The 15,434-nt window shown below is 44.9% G+C and overlaps 1 long non-coding RNA gene across 1 annotated transcript in view; it reads right to left on the bottom strand.

Moving 5' to 3' along the window:
• Positions 1-8,254: 8,254 nt before the first annotated feature.
• LOC135920297 (uncharacterized) overlaps positions 8,255-15,434 on the bottom strand; it is a 29,460-nt gene continuing 22,280 nt past the window's right edge. The window contains exon 3 of the long non-coding RNA XR_010570209.2: positions 8,255-8,425. This is a non-coding gene — a long non-coding RNA (uncharacterized lncRNA). The remainder of the gene's footprint in view (positions 8,426-15,434) is intronic.

Genomic DNA, 15,434 nt, shown 5'->3' with positions numbered 1-15,434 from the left:
ACAGGAGAGCCAGTGGTTACTCTGGTAAACAGCCTTTGTCCCATGCGAAGAATGTCTAAGTTTATTATGAAGGGGCGATGAAGGGGCGTGTTCTGGCGATGAAATCAGCGCCAATTTCGTGCTGCCCTTTTCTGAGTCATGGTTTTCTTGTAACGAGTGCACAGTGCATTCTACGTGAAAATCGGCTATGTTATCAGTATGTGCTTGATATGAGAATCAAGTTACCTGAAGTCAAAGAAATCACGTGGTAATTGAATTGTTCTTTTGCAGCGGGACAATGACGTTACGCTTCCATCTATTAAATATTGTCAGCCTTGCTAGTAAGCAACTAGTGTTGCATGTGGCAAAGAGAGGTTGTCTTTTGGGTGTCGTTTGGCATTGCAGTCTTTACTTCTCTTCAGTCACTTATTAGGCTCCACACAGTAATGAATGAAGATTAGCACTCGCCCTCAACTGAAGCACTTCGACCAGCCTGTTGTTAATTCATTTTGAATGAGTGTTAGTTTCTCTGCCACCGAATTCTCGAATGTTGACATCATAGTGCACTTGTGTTGTCAATGAACATGAATGCAGTCAGCATTAAGACAAAGAACTGCACCAGCTTCGGTATGGTGACTACGAGCATGGATGGATTTCTCGGCAGTTAATGAAAGCTGAACGTCATCAAGGAGAAGTGCTACTGACCAAAAAAATTTCCTCGTTATTTCTTTTTTTTTGTGCCGGAGCCAATATGATTTTAACAATCCAACAACCAAGATGTGTTATTAGCCAGACAAACTGGCAAGCTAAAATAAATTTTGACATATAAGAATAACTATTAGATAATCTGCCCCTATTTTCTGAAATGCCCCTTCCACTTTCTGCTTTAGAATAAGGTTTAAGGGCACGCAACGCAAAATCTTAACGCTTGTGAAATCCTTAAATAGGCCAGGGCATTTGCAAAGTCCTTCACCATCAGCGCTTATTCGCGTTTCATCAATTTTCTGCAGAAGGAAATGCACTGAACTTGTAAATGATGGTTAATCTTTATATTGAGGGTTTCTAGCCATTTGGTGATCGTATTCTAAAGGAAACCTTAAACTATATTTTGCTTGTGTTATCGAAGGACATGATGAAAATCAAGTGTTGACGATTATTACGTTAGTAATTACCATCATTTTTAACATTAACCCTTTACTGCACCTTGTTGCATTTACGCAACATTCTGATGAACGGCGTTAAAAACCGAAACAAAGTCAGTTTCGAGCTTCCTGTACATGTTGTTGCATATTCGCAACATTGGTCTGTAAAACGCGGCACCTTGTGCTGCTATCTGTGCTAATTCTTTGCATCTTCTACCAAAACAAACGTGGCGGAGGCTGCGCGCGCCCAGGAGCAGTGATATAGGTAAGTTTTACAAATTGTAGATGTATTTCTCCATACGACAAAGCACAAAAAAAATTGTTACGCTATGCTCCACATCCTTCTGACTCTGTAGGTTCAAAAAATATTGTAATTTCGGAATAGTTTGTTCCTGGCGACAGAACGTTGCTATGTTGCACAAATGCAACAACGTGTGCATGGTTTATTTTCTTCGGAATAATGAAATGGCTTCGAAATGCTGGTATGGCCTAGAAACTGTTCCTGATAGTGAAGGCAGTGACTATTCAATTAGTCACGACAGCCACGAGTGTAAGTCCGTTTTGATTCAATATGTGGACAAGATGTTCTCTGGTCAAATTTCCTTTTTTCTTTTCAAAAGTACGCTGTGCCTCCGCACGTTGCCGTGTCACGTCGTCACGGGCACAGCTTTACGTCTGTGCTTCAATGTTCTACATTTTGTCAATAACCCGAAAACACTGCATTGTTTCCTGGCTGGACGGGAATCTGCATGACGTACTGCACGAAGTGTGGGAACCACCTGTGCTGCACAAACATGTGCAAGTGCTTCTTTTTGTTCCACACTAAATCATAGGTGCACCAATGATTGTCTTGTGCAAATAAGCATCTGAGTATGAATCACACTAAATTTATCTTTTACTTTCAACTTCTTCTTTATTTGCACATTGTTGCAAATATGCAACATACCCTTTTTCTGCAAATTGAAACCACAGACATTCGCTAAAGTATAACATTCCATGGGAGTACAGGTGCTATTATGCTTCCCTAGAACGCCATGAATAATATTTTGAGGAAACAAAAAATTGTGCAGTAAAGGGTTAAGCAAAAAGGTAGTACCTGTGTACAACCCCAGCTGAAAGCAAGCGCGAAAAAAAAATGTGCGACTGGACCGTCCCTGTCGGAGTCTTGTTATGAGAACTGCAAGAAACTCCATGTAGAAGACTCTGCATGTCTCATATTGCTCGCTCTGTCAGTCTATTTCTCAACCCCTATAATGACTTTCGGGCTTGGGATTATGTAAAAGGCAACGAGAGGATATTGAAGAACTATACCTAGTCACTGAATCGATGCTAACGACCTCACCTGCAGGTGTTAAAGATTGGACGCAAGGCGCCTTTTCAGCATAGTACTAATGACAAGTGTTGCACACTCAACGCGAATTAATTTTGGCAAGAAACGCAAATTAATACAATGACAAGAAACGGACAGGCAGGACACAGACTGAAACTCGCAGCTTTGATTTCGAACAGGAGAAAAGTAGAGTGACAAAGGGATATTAAGATAAGCTGTGCTGGAAAACTGCAGTTCCGGAATACCAAGAAGGCCAGTGTAGCTTGGAAGCGGAGGCTTAGTACGTAAGAGAATGCACAAAAACCAAAGAAGGATGTCGTCGGCACTCGGAAGTTTCTGTATTAGCTCACCAGAACGTCACGAATTTAGGCAGCGTCTGCTTAGAATAGTTGTGGCCAGACGAGGCGCAATTTCATTCGGATGGAACTCAAATTGTCATGTTTTGAAAACAGTTCTTCGCAGAGACGACCAATAAAGAAATGTGCTTTGAAAACAATGACTTCACATTCATCTACCGGCACTGCAGTTTGGGTGCCAAGTTCATAACAGTAAACTCCGACCGTCTGTTCTCCTCACTAGTAATGAACCCCATTGCGCCAAGTAAAGCCCGTTTCACATGGTGCGAATTTGACTGCGTTTTCGCACTTGCGAATTCGCAGATGTGGCAAATGGGCCGTCGGACCCTTCGTGCGTGCGATTTTTGGATGTTCGGGATGCTGAACTTCTCTGCGAAAAACAAAGCCAAGTAGGCGAAGTTTAAGCAGAGTCGAAATTTCTATGAATCTGTTTAAGGATGTACTACAATAAGTCAGGACAAATAATTTCACTGGTTTTCTCGTGGAGTAGAAGCGGGAAAAGTTATAAGGACTGTAAATTTTCATGTTTTTTAACCATCATAATGGTTAACCTTATAACCTTTAACCTTTAACTATAACTAACTTTAACTATAACCTTTAACCTTATAATGTTACTGAGCGAAAAGTGATGGGTTGTGTGTTGGGATGAGTGATGGATGGGATGAGATTAAGGCAAGGATGACGTAGCATTAAAAATGATGGTTAAAAAAACATGAAAATTTACAGTCCTTATAACTTTCCCGCTTCTGCTCCACGAGAAAACCAGTGGAATTATTTGTCCTGACTTCTTGTAGTACATCCTTAAACAGATTCATAGAAATTTCGACTCTGCTTAAACTTCGCCTACTTGGCTTTGTTTAAAGGCAACTTGATTTTCTCTTGGCCATTGGGAGGAGAAGTGTTAAAACGGCGAAATTCATCTTTTGCGGGTAGAGAGGTGGACAGCAGTTATTGTTCGTGAAAAAAAGAATGTGCGTATATTTCACGAAATCATAATCAATAGACGAATAAACAAACGCGCTTGCATATTAAACTGAAAAAAGTGTCGACGACATTATTCAGCTAACCAGCTAACGAAAAAGGAAAAATATATAAATTTGTGCAGTTCATGCGTTGTGGACATTGCGGGTTACCTAGATCACAAAACTATCGAGCACTCTGTTGATTCACATTTTTCAATGCACATTTAATGAAGCATTCGTTATTAAATTGTGGGGCGTAGACCATGTCAAATCACACGTTGCAAATGTGTAGATTTTATTGCTTTATAGATTAAATGCGCGCGTAAATGGAGGGAAGAAATATTGCAAGGCAGGAGCAACGACAGGAATCGGCAACGTTTTGTTTATACACATATACTTTACCGATTATTCCAACTTGTTTGACAGCTGACATCAAATTCGAACTCGAATTACGTTTTTAAAAATACAACCTTGTTCGCAATTTTTCAGCTGTTTGAATATAGTTGAATATAAAGTTCTGGAATGCCTCGGTAAGTTCTCATTTCAGTACCGCGTAGACCGTTTGTACAAAGAAATCGTAGCAAGAGCACTGCACTGCACTGATAACTAATATTTTTCTACTGCAGTTTAATTTTAAAAGCTCTCGTAACCTCGGTACACCACAATGGTGTTATGTAGAAATCCATTTCATACGACAGTATTCAGGGCACTCTATTTTGCAAAGGACGCCAGTCTGTTGTGCCTAACCCCTCGGACTGTAAAGCCAATTTTGCATTTCGCCAGTGCTCCCGAATCTCCAAGTAACCCGAATTTCAAAGATCGGCCAACGAGAGCAGTCGCATGTAGCTTCGTCCATTTCTAAAAAAGAGCATGATGTTTAGCAGTTGTAAATATTTTGACTCTGCTCTTCACACCACGGTAACAGCAGCACCTTTCGCATCAGGCTTTATATTTTATCACGAATCGTTTAGTTGCTTTTTACAAAATACGTCAACATATGAGAAGTTTGTACGATGGCACATTTCCTGTTAGCTAGATTAGATGGCTCAAAGCTTCATTTAGCCTTAAAATAGACATATAGTTACCATATTTTAAATACCAGAATGTGTACTGCTCCGAACAGTTGATCCAGTAACACTTGATCCAGTATTCAAACGAAGCTTTGCAGGTAATTTCTACTTTGTTACGGCACACTAGCTGGAAAACATGCTGTGTTTGGAAGTTTTTGCCCCTGCGGAAGCATTTGCTACAGCATATGAGAATAGGTGGATGAGGTAAAAAAGGTCCGCAGCGGTTTTGGAATGCAGCATCGCAAAATGGTGCCACAAGGCTTGCTGCCTCGCGGCTCCATCCTAGTAGTGCAGTAAGACAGCGACGCCAGCACGCACACGTTCGCGTTAAAGCTGTCTAGGTTCAGCATAGCAAGCCGCATGCGTGTGCATCGGTATGCGACCTGTGCTTGCAATGGGCATTAGCAGAACGTTGAGCGCACGCCGACAATGCATAAACCACTTCCCAACTGTGCACAATATTTTGCCTACGCTACCCTAAACCACTTTTCATCCATTAATTCACTTCATTAGAAACGAATGAGACACCGCAGCATCGCAGTTGCTTTCCACTCTCCCGTGACTTCACAAGTCGCGCATACAAGCCAGCATGGATATGCACAAATGTGCAATGATTGCAAGATATAACGTAGCTTTAAGATGGATAACGTGGTCCGCATTATAATATGCTTAATTATGTCTCGCCGTCCGATTGTCGAACGCAATGACAGGGCTAGCAACACACACGTCGTGACGTCAACGGTTGGTTGTTGTGATAACCTGTGGGCGTTCTGGACATTACGTCACGCTAAAGCGAGGTTATCGCAGAAAGTGATCGAACAAGAGTGCGGCTCAGGTTTCCTTGACGGGATTGGCAGAGGGTAGCGCGACTACTTTTAACTCGCAAGAACGGTTCATAACACTAGTCTCTCCTCGCCTCTTCAAGGGCGTCGTTGTTGTGCGTTGAGCTCAGGTTTGCCTGCTACTCTCGTTCGCCATAGAGCTTATCTTCCTGTACACAAGCACTTGTGCTCGTTCGCCATGACTTTTTCTTCGATGTGTCGCACAAAAGCCCCTGTGTTCATCATGATGTATGCGTACACTGGGCAGCAACACAAGACTGTTGACAGGATTGGGTGAGCAAGCACACGAAGGCGCATACTCTCCAGAAACGGAAATCCGTAGTTTTGCAAGTTTTTCAGGGATGAATCCATGACAGTGGACTTATGGAATGCATGAGTCCACCAGTGCAGCATTGCACAGTCAACTGGGAAACGAATGTTTTCTGTGTATTTCTGCACCGAAAGCCTGCCATGAATTCACACTGCTAACTAGCCCAAATCAGTAGCTTGAGACAAGGATTAACTTGCAACAAGAAATGGCACATCTGTGCCCATTCCTCAAAACTTAGTTCTGTGCCATCGCAGCCGAAGACATCGACATACAATTTCATGCAATGCAAACGTATTTCGCAGGCTTAAATCTTTTCTAAGATGGCAGAAAACTCATCTTACTCGCTGCAATTGTGCTCAGTGTTTATGATGCTCATCTGCTGTGCACAGTTTAAGGTGTTCTGTAGTAGTTCGACAGGGACATAAAAAGGCCTCGTGTACCAACATTCGACTGCGCTTTCAAGAAACCCAGGTTGTTCAAATTAAGTGGCAGCACTACGCTACGGCGTCTCTCATAGCCAAATTCATGGCCCACAGGAGCCGTAGTCATACCTCCGGGAAGTTAAGATAAATCGACTAAACAACCACTTAAACACTGTGTCATTGTTCTAAAAATAAAATTTTTGATCGCTCTATTTAATGAGAAGTGCAGTCGCACAAACAATTTCTGTTGCTTTAACAATTATTTCCGTAACAACAAAATGGAAAAGGAAGCGAGCTGGCAATTGCCATAGGAAGGCACAAATCACCTATACCTGATCTTCCTCAGGAATCAGAGAGAATAAGTAGAAAGAAAGAAAGAGCAAATTTGAATTCAGCGTCTAAGACAATAAATTTTCGTCGTCTTTTACGATTGAGATTTGTGTCCACGCTTCATCGATCAAAAGCTGCTGACGCGTGCATAAAGTCTCTTGAAGCGTCTCTATTTTGTTCAAACAGTCCAGCCTGCAGTCTTGTGTGAAAGCACGCAGTGCACACACATTTACGGCATCTACGCACCAACTTACTTACTACAACGCTTAACATTTGTAAACACCTCAATGTCGTTCTTTGTCTCCACTGAGCACTCTAGTTAGACTAAGATAGCTTTGCTAATTTCAATCGAAGCTGTCCAGTACTTGTCTCTAATGACACTACTGTCAAGTGATCCGCACTTATGTGAATCTAATTCCAAAAAGAATAAATATGAGTAAATGTTAATCGTTGCCCAGTCTTTGGCGTTGGGAATAATAACTTGATGCAACAGAACGAAACCGATTCATTCACAAAACTTTATTAGCGTCCTGAAGCCCGGTCTTTTCAGACCGAGGCGGGCCGCGTCCACGTCGGCACCGCCAGGCCGAGCCTTATGGCGTCATCGTGGACCCTCTGGACAGCCCGTAGCTGATCTTGATATGAAGAGCTTGTTATGAACTTGTGCCAGTAAAGCCATTTTTCTTCGGGGTCGGTGAGAGTCGCGGGACAGCCCGCCAGCATGTGTCTGATGTCAATGATGCCATCGCACACGTTACATTCTGTCCTAATTTCTCTTTCTGGGTGAATTTTATTTATGAAATACGGAGTGGGGTACGTCCCGGTTTGCAGTAAACGTAGCGTCACTGCCTGAGCCCTGTTCAATTTTACGTGTGGCAGAGGGAATTGCCTACGCCCCAAGCAGTAATATTTAGTTATGTCGTTGTAAGTTAGTAAGTGATCTTTATGTTCCCCGGAATGGTAGTGGGCGTCGGTTCGGTTCTGACCGGCACGGCAAGCAAGTCCTCGTGCCAGGTCGTTTGTCACCTCGTTGAGGTTGGGCCGAGTCTCGTCCACTTGTCCCATATGTGCAGGAAACCATCGAAACCAACGAAACCGAGCACCATAATCTTTTCGCAGTGCATGCGCTGACTTGCGATGACGTTAGGAAAGACAAAATGAAAACCAGTGAAAGGAACTTCACGCTAGACAGACGTATCAAGCTAGTCTGTCCCCTTGTTCTACATAGATGCCAAAGTGGTTCTGTCCGAGACCATGAAGGAACAAGGATAGAAAATGAGGTAATTGTTCTGAACTACAAAAATCTCTTCAATCTTACATATTCTAAATTACGAAAATCGTCACCATCTAGAGCTGCAAGGAGCCCCCCCCCCCCCCCCCCCCCCCCGCACCCGTATACGTCCAACACCCCCTACATGTTTAGCTCCGAACTCCTTGCTTACAGATTCGTTTGACTACACTGTAACCATTAGAATGGCTGAAGGTTCCAACCAGCCATATTATGTCAAAGAACGATTTTGCACAGAAGTTTAGTTTTCACTATATGCTTACATTATATCCGGGCGTCAATGATCAAGTCGGGCACAATGCTGCCGGAGAACAAAACGTGGTATTCGAGGCCTGAGTCTGTGGCATGGCTAAACGACATCATGCCAGTGCTGGCAAACTTTGAGTAACGTACCCTGTTTAAAGAAAAAGAAAAAAAGCAGGTCTGAGACTGGTGAATAAGCTGCTGTTGACATGCACATATATAACGTTTTCACGTAAAGCGACAAATCTATAATTTCCGACTGCCAGTCGTGCGTACTATTTTCGTGGAATACGGCAATACACGCAAGCACAAATATAAAGGGTACTCCGCACGCATTTCTTCGTGCTACACTGGTAGACACCATCGGAAACACTCAACATACATTGTCTCGTTAAGTGAAGATGCAAGTAAGAACAACGAGCTTGAATTTTAGTACCCAAAACGAAGTTAATATATTCAGACCAGCGGGCTATCTGCTATTACGTCTTACAATGAAAGCGGCGAAGGTAACTTCTATAAGCGTAATATTTACGTACGTACGCACTTTCGCGCGTAAAGTGTAATTGACAAGCAATGGTAATTCAGTTAAACAAGCGAAGTCTTTGTCCCGCAACTCTACTCTCACTCATTTGGCTGAATATGCTGACTGGTATTGGGAAAACGGTTTTGGCATTATTGGAATATTATTCGTAAACATGCTAACAAAAGCCAATTACCTAGGCGGGAGTAGACGCTTTAGAAGTTGGTGTCGCTATGGTGAAATGGTGAGGAAAATTTAGGACGACTCTGCCAGCCGTCTTTTAATTTTGCATTTTTGAAGCCTTGGGAGCCTACTCTCACGATAAGACAGGCCAGCAGGCTGTGTTCGCGTTAGAGAAGCCCTCATTTAGAAGTACAGCCTAACTCAAAAGGTGAGAGTAATTTTAACAGCTCTGCTAGTTCTAGGTCGGTATTCATTAAACATTTCATACGCTAAAGTGGATCACAATAACAGGCAGCAGTCAATGCTAATACTAAACCTATGGTTACTGCAGGTGACTGACTAGTAATAAATGTTGGCATGAAAGTGAGCGTTTGTGAACTACTGGCATTTGTCTGTTTCTTGACTACTTACTGTAGTGTTGAATTGTTTCTCTTCGGGTTATTATACGTCGCAGCAGAGAAGTAACCTGCCCCTCTAGGAGAAAGCGTTACCCTTACAACAGCAACAAGTCGATGCGGCCCCTGATGTTCTAGTCATACCTCGTTTGATCTAAATTTTTATATATTACGACATATTTGTATTTCCTATGCAGACTTTTTTCGTTTTTTATTTTTCTTTATATCCTGCGAGCTATTGCCGGCGATTCAGTCGGAGCACCAAGTACAAGTTCGTTGAAGGCGGAGGCCGGAAAAAAAAATGTTACTGGCATTAGTTTGGAGAGAACGAGAGCTGTTTCCGAGTTTTGTACGTTCGTGAATGAACCAAGTTCATTACTTCAATTTCGGTACGTGCGGGGCCCAAATAAGTATTGCAGCCGCGACAAAACGGGCCACGTAGTTGAAGATTCCGAAGTGGTACTTCAAATACATTAGAGATGGAAAATGAAAATCAGTGTGCACTTCCGAATGATGGCAAGAAAAAGCATTTAAAAATATCAAAGTCAGCCTGCTTCACAGCTACAAAAATAGGGAGAGAGAGAGAGAGAGAGAGAGAGAGAGAGAGAGAGAGAGAGAGAGAGAGAGAGAGCTCCCGATGTGTTTACCGAGCCCTCACATCCAAGAGTATTTTGCTGGAGAACCCCAGTCGCGGACTCGAGTGAACCTTGATGCTCGAGGTACAGGGCGATGATGAGAGATGGCTGTTTTGCGTATTGTTTTCTCCTGCCCGTAGAGAGCAACACTGCGCATTCGGTTCTTGGTTTTGCTTGTTTGTTGCTCATGAAACGAGTTCCCGCTACGTCTCTAAATGTGCCTGTACCTTCATATTCTTCACGGAAAGGTTTCCGCTTGCGGTGACATAATTCAATAATTTTCTTTCGAACATTATTGATTAGGGCATGATGCGAATCGAGCGGTAAGCTTTATAAATCACGTATTTCAAGTTCGCAGACACTTTCATCCTTGCTTGCAAAAAACCTAACCCTGCTTTTATTAATACACTAGGCTGCTTGCGTTCGCCGTTAACAATTCCACACCAATTTGAATAATTCAGAGCAACTACATTAAGTATGTAGTTGCTAAAGGACTCGCGGAATGTCCCTGCCTAGAATTAGCAAAAACAGGTACACTTGCAGGCAAAACTGGCCTGACGTGATCGGCTCATTATTTCGTGGGGACGTACATGGTCCTGACGTTGCAATACCTTCAGGACAAAGGCAATACAAAGTGCTTTTTCCGTGGTCTTAAGGTTTTTTCGCAAGCTGAAGGTTTCACCCAAGGACAGCCTGATAAACGCGTGACTTCGTGGTGTGGTGTGCGGCCGTACTTGAAAGCAACGGAAAGACGGGATTGCAAGAGGCATATGTGACAAGTGCGCTTCCAAAGTATGGGAATGCACCGGTTAGTTCTACTTCATCTTTGTCATTCGACTGTACCTATGACCTTCTGCGCACAGTCGGGCAGGTTCTCTTGAAAGTTGAGGCTCGGATACTGTGAAAGAAACACCACGCATTTCTGATCGATTACATCCAAATGTTCCATATTTGTGCTAATAAAATCAAGGTTCCATTCCAGGATTCAGCGAACAGAACGCCCGACTTGGCAGCATGCATATCCGGCTTAGGAGGGCGGTGAAAATTGAATGGTTTATGGAGTTTTTCGACATGACCTTGATTTTACCATATTTTTGTGAGATAAGGGTCTAAGCCCTTCAATCGTTTATGACGTCCCGGTACATTGACTAGCTCCGTTCGGGCGATCGTCGCAGCTGCCACAGCCGCGTGCATCCAGAAGAAGTACACACAGTGCTCTTATTTATTTTCTATGGCAATTGCCATCGCACTTAACCTTATTCCTACAGGCCAGCAGAAAATGTGATTTGTCATGACATCACAATAACGTCGATAGCATCGGGTCTGAATTCAGAGAACGAATTTCGAGTCAAATTAAAATAGCTCGCAAGTGCTTCCCAGCCTTCACACTTGCTAAGTGTTATCCTTTTACGTGAGAAAATCGTAGCGTCGAGTTTCTACAATTTCGAAAATATGAAGCAGTGCTCCCTTCAAGCTCGTGCACTTGTTCCTTCTGACTCGGCTGTGCTCGAGATCTCCCGTGATGCACCCGCTCGCTTTGCGCAGTCGTTCCTGTGTTCATTTCTGGTCAATGTGTGCCAGCACTGAATAGAAAATATATGAAACGAGCCGAAGTAAAGAAAATTACATTCCGTAAGACCTTTTGCGGAGTTTATTGTTCGTGCGATGCACTTCTTGTCGCTGATGTGTGCTAGAAAGTGAGCGAAAAAAATTGCACTTTGTCCATCCTGTGTGTGTGTTCTCCCGCATTTCTGGAACGTTGTCCGGATGAAGTGTTGTGAAGAAAATAAAGAAATGCAAGAAAGTGTTCTCTGGCTACTGTGTCATGCTACGACTCCTTTTTTTATCGAAGTGGTTGCGATTTTTTAGCCACATGATTTTAATGGTGACCTACTCCTCGTTGTTAAAATGGCTGCGCCAAAAGAAACTGAAATCTTGAAATGTGCCGAAAATCACGGAAAAACAGGTAACCTTGCTGTAGAAAAAAAAAAACGAGTCAACCTTAAAAAATACCGGCAGATCCCACGCCCTGTGGGAATCTATGATATAAGAAGCAGTTTTAGGGGCGCCTGTACAAAGTTAACGAAACGACCATGAAAGCACCAACACGTAGGCGGCTGTTTCATGAAGTACATGACACACATGTCATGGCCTATCATTTATATTCGTAATACACTCTTGTCATACTATTTGAACCCACCTTTTTCACGACGCCATGGAACATGCGCCCTATCCTAGCGGATTAGTCGCGAAATGTTTTGGAAGGGACGGCGGGCGCGTGGTCAGGTATCGATGGAAAGTACCCCCCAAAAAACAAGAGCCGCACGGACGCCCACTGCAGCTAACACTTAATTGTGCCATGTACCATGTTCGAACTTCACTGGACTACAGCACAACGTCGGTGCTAAGCCGAAAAATTTGCGTAGCGTAATACTGCCACTTCACTTTAAAAACGTAAAGCGGCCAGGGCTTCGGCCGGACTGCACCGTGAACCACGTAGTTACCACTTTGCATTGACGGCTATGAAATTCATCGATAAATCCTTGCGTTACACTCGAGTATCGCTTCAAAAAAATATAAAAAAATCACCGCCCAAGCACTCCGTGCAGATGGTTAACCAGCGAAGCTGAAACGTGCGGCCGCGGTGTTTATTACTGAGTTAGTCCCAACGGTTCTAAAACGGTTGACGGCTTGGTAGGCTGGCGGATCCTTGGTAGCACGAGCCTGTTCTTGTGCCCGGGCAGCAGCATCGGCACGGCGTTGACGAGACCGTTCCCGGTTCTGCTCGCGCCGTTGCTGATCTAAAGCTGCCTTCTCCTCAGGATTACGTAAGACGTGTGGCCTACCCATTTCGGAGCTGGAGAGAAACTGCTGCGCACGCGCTCGGCTGCGTTGGAGAGCAACGACGTCACTACTGGCCCCAGCCAATCGCGCGCCTCTCTTTCCTTTCTTTTTTGTGCATGCGCATGGGGTTGCGCCGGAGGGGTTTTGGGCGTACAGGCGACGGACGGATGAACCGGCTAGCCATATGCAGCTTCGCTGAAAAACATCACGTTCCTGACGCAGTTCTCTTGCAACGTCGGTCGTCTCTTACTGGTGGCGGCAGCGCGTTCCTGATTTCCCGTGCCCGTTTTAGGCGCGGTAACACTGGGTCGATACGAGACCGACAAGACGCTGACGCCAACGATTGGCCGATTATTCTGCACAGAGTCTGAGATCATTTGATCATAATAGGCCGACAATGACGCAACAGACGGGTGCGAGTTGTCGTAGTGCGACGGGCTCTCTTGCCGACGACACCGACAAAATCAGCGTGCCTACCATGATCGCTCGAACGAACCCCAGGCGAACGGCCGTCGAACCAACAACGTGGTAGCCACAGTGCATTTGCTTGTATATGTAATTATCAGGCCTCAAAATGCACCGACGTACCTTCGAAGATGAAATGCACACGCTTTTGTCCTTTCAAGCCTTGTCCATAAAGTTCGAGCCAATGTTGATCACGTTTAGCGAAGGTTGGGTTAGGTCTGGCCCCGTCGAATTCGTGCACCCGCTACCGATGGACTTGAACTTAAAAAATAAACAGTTAGGACAAAGGAAACCGCTCTATAGTTCAGTTGTGGCCCTGTAGCGATTTGATATACTCTTCACATGGCGCGTACAGAATAAGCGGCAAGCAGCGACACAGCGCTGTGACAACATCTGTACTTAGGTACCGGTTCCCGAAGGCTACCGGCCGCATTCACTACGTAGATGGTAGGTGTGTACGTGTTGTTATGCTGGTACATTGCTTAATTCCATAGAAGCATTGTTTACCTCTGCGTCGAACGGGAAACAAGAGACATTACATTCGGCACTACAATATAAACTCGCTCAGTTATCAACGTTGTTATTTGCCGTGCTTCGGCCATAACAGACTTGCAGTTTTTTTCTGTTTACAGGGCGCGACGGGCATAATGTCGCGTCTTCTCCACCGCTTCCGCGTGGCAAGCGTTCGAATATGTTTTGAAAGTTCTGTTAAGTTTTTCGATGTGGTTCCTCGATTCTCGGACCATGACCTGGTGGCGTCTTCCAATTTCGAAAAAGACATGGCGCAGCTGGTCGTCGCTGTTCCAGCTGTTCAATGTAGGGACCCTCTCACAAGACTCCAGCCAGCTTACCGGGTCCTCAAATGTTGATCTGCGGAATGTCGGTGGCTCCCTGGGCGGCTGCAGCACGATAGGTGTTGGCGACACTGGCGCTGCCACTGCAGCTACTGTCGTGGCCGTGACTTCTTGGTCTTCACAGGTAGAAGCCCGTATTCCGGTAGCGGTCCTTGCTGCCTACGGCTAGCTTGCTGGTCCTTGGCGACGCTGGCGTTGTCCTCGGGTGTCGGGCTTGGATTGCGGCTTTGAGAGGGCGTTCGGTACATGAACGCACTACCCAGCACCTCCACCATATGTCAGGTGGTAGTGACGGTCCATAACATAGTAGCAAAAAAGAAATTCATGAGCCATTCCACTCTGGGAACGTGGATAACAAGCTAAGCTCTTTAGCGCACGACAAAGAGGTGACATAGAATTTTGAACACCAACCGCGGCTGCTTAGTGGCTATGCTGTTGGGCTTCTATTCATCGGAGAAGCACTTGTGGAGTGCGCTCACCACAAGTCGATAGAGGTGAAAAAAATTAATAACCTTCCACTCTCTGAAGAAGGATAACCAGCGAAGCTGTATTGGGGTGACTATATTGCTGCATCCGCACCTACGACCGGATTCGCCGACGTTTCTTTTGGCCAGGCCTCACCCGCTCCGTCCGGAAATACGTTGCGGCGTGCGAGAAGTGCCAGCGCCGAAAAACACCATCGACGCACCCTGCCGGGTGTCTTCAACCGCTCGACATTCCTTCGGAGCAGTCCTTTCGCACTGGCTTGGACTTACTTGGCCCTTTCCCTCTATCCACGTCTGGCAACACCTGGATCGATGTGGTGACAGATTACGCCACACGCTGCGCCATCACCAGAGCTCTTCCAACGAGCTGCGCCACAGATGTCACCGATTTTCTTCTATGCGACTTGATTCTGCAGCATGACGCTCCACACCAACTGCTCACTGACCGTGGTCGGACACTTCTTTCTAAAGTCATCGCCGACATCCTGCATGCAGTCCTGCTCAACCAAGCACAAGCTGACTACGTCTTACCATCCACAGACTAATGGTCTCACGGAGCGTCTGAATCACACCCTAACAGATATGCTTGCAAAGTACGTCTCGTAGACCATAGTGATTGGGACCTTGCCCTACCCTATGTCACTTTTGCACACAATTTTTCGCGTCACGACAATGCCGGTTATTCCCCGGTCTTTCTGCTGTTCGGCCAAGAACCCACATTGCCACTGGACGCATCCCTTCCATCCGCCGCAGCAGAGAACAGCGAGTGTGCACTTGAC

This window comes from Dermacentor albipictus, chromosome 10, assembly GCF_038994185.2.
Source record: "Dermacentor albipictus isolate Rhodes 1998 colony chromosome 10, USDA_Dalb.pri_finalv2, whole genome shotgun sequence".
Taxonomy (NCBI): Eukaryota; Metazoa; Arthropoda; class Arachnida; order Ixodida; family Ixodidae; genus Dermacentor; species Dermacentor albipictus.
Note: the sequence above shows the minus strand (reverse complement) of the source record. Positions and strands in the feature narration are given on the sequence as shown.